The sequence below is a fragment of the Alexandromys fortis genome, unplaced genomic scaffold (genome assembly GCF_014885135.2).
Source record: "Alexandromys fortis isolate MF-2015 unplaced genomic scaffold, M_Fortis_MF-2015_v1.1 scaffold_21, whole genome shotgun sequence".
Classification (NCBI taxonomy): Eukaryota; Metazoa; Chordata; class Mammalia; order Rodentia; family Cricetidae; genus Alexandromys; species Alexandromys fortis.
The window spans coordinates 7,615,040-7,616,953 of record NW_026067905.1 but is presented as its reverse complement, the minus strand read 5'-3'; positions in this window follow the sequence as shown (position 1 = coordinate 7,616,953).

The following is a 1,914-nucleotide window of genomic DNA, read 5'->3' as shown; positions in this document are numbered from 1 at the left end:
TTTATTATTTTACCCATCCAGTGTGGGAGGCCTTAATTAGCAAGGGACTCTCCTCCACGGAGACGTTCAGAAGCCTGGTGTCTTTTGATCTAGCATCCTCCCAAGACAGAGGTTCCCAAACATTTTTTTTTTTGCTACTGTTTATAAATGACCGGGAGTCTCAGTTATCTATACCCCAAGGCTTCAGATCAAAAGGGATGCCTAACAGCTTTAAAATGTATTTAATTTCTTCACGTGTATGTATTTGGGTACCCACAGAGGGTAGGAGGCATCAGATCCCTTGGAAACTTCCTGGTGCAGATGTTGAGAACCGACCTCAGGTCCTCTGGTCTCTACCATGTGCTCTTAACCACTGAGTCGTCTCTCCAGCCCCTTTGTCAGTTCAGTACTAACCTCTCACCTGTTGCCCTGTTTGGAGCATCCAAAAGACGCTGCTATTACACTCTGCAAACGGACTGTGATTGCTGGATGTTGGGGAAGAGCATGGCCCAAAGGCGCTGGGGTGTTTCCTTCCAACCACAGAAAAGCCAAAGGGTGGCAGGGAGTTATACCTGCTTCGTAATCACTTCTGCTCACCTCGTGGACAAGAGCCAGGCCTGCTGTCATAGTGATTATGCTAACAAGGCTGTGAGGTGTAGGGCTGAGCTGTCACCAATCATTACCGAAATAACACACAGCTTTGGTGTGTCCATGGAGACCTTGATAGCCAACATGGATCCTGTGGAGGTCTTAGGTCCTTCCTTAGACTCCTCTCAACCTTGAGATAGTGGCAGTCGGTACTTAAAGATGTTCTGACCTGCTGTGCCTCAGTTCATCTTGTGTGGGTCCGTCCCCCTCCATGTTTGCCTTGCTCTCTGCCACGCTACAGCCCCGGCGCCACGTGGGTCTCTTGGCTGCTCTACAAGGCCTGCAAGTTCATGGGTTACAGTGTGGGAAGTTGTAGTATCGTCTCCTGGGAATTCAAAACCGGTCCTGCATTTTGTTACTAAATAGCTCCACACCCTGAAACACCTTTGAGAGGGTGACTCCACCCCGGCGTGGAACTGCACCCATTGTCTTGACATCTGTATTTCTCTTAGCAGCTTCTTCAGCTGTGTTGGCACCTCTGTGCCGACAGCTGGGCCTAGGAGTCGACCCATGTTTTTTATATGTATTTGTGATCTAATTTACCCTTCTTCAGTGTGCCCTGTGCCCCTTACCTCTGTTTATGTTGTCCCGTTTTCTAAATCAAACTTTTGGATAGTTCAAAAACATTTTCCCTTGTTCAAAGCCTTACAAATTTAGTGGCTTTGAAGACATCTGTCTCTGTATACACAAAGCCTCCCAAAACCCACAAAGTGCGTCCTGCTCTTCCAATGTGTTTGTGTTCTCTTCCCTTGAGCAATTAATTCTTAGAATGATCCTTATGAAAGAATATTTATTGAATTGAATTTTGTGTGTGTGTGTGGGGGGGGGGAATGTATGCTCAGCCATGGTCCATTTCTGGAGATTAGAGGGTGATTTTATGGAGTCACCTCTCTTCTCCCACAGCTATAAGGATTCTACAGATTGACCTCAGGTCTTCAGACTTGTCCAGCCTTTCCTGCTGAGCCATCTCACCAGCACAAGAATGTTTTGAGACCGAAGGGTTACAAGGCCCTATTCAGAGTAATGTTTAATTACTCTTCCATGCATGCATATCTGTCACTAAGCAGTTAAACCTACTATCGGTTTATAGATATCATAGTTTGGAGTCTGAAGGCGTAAGTCACGAACAAGGCCACACCAGTTTGGAGTTATGATTAATAGGGTGTTATTTATTTAAAGGGGAAAACTTACAGATCACCGTCCCAGACAACAGCCATCTGCACAACCAGGAAGGGAGTCTAGTCTCTGGCGGAGCAGGAAGTGAAGAGAGCGAGCAGAGGAAATAGC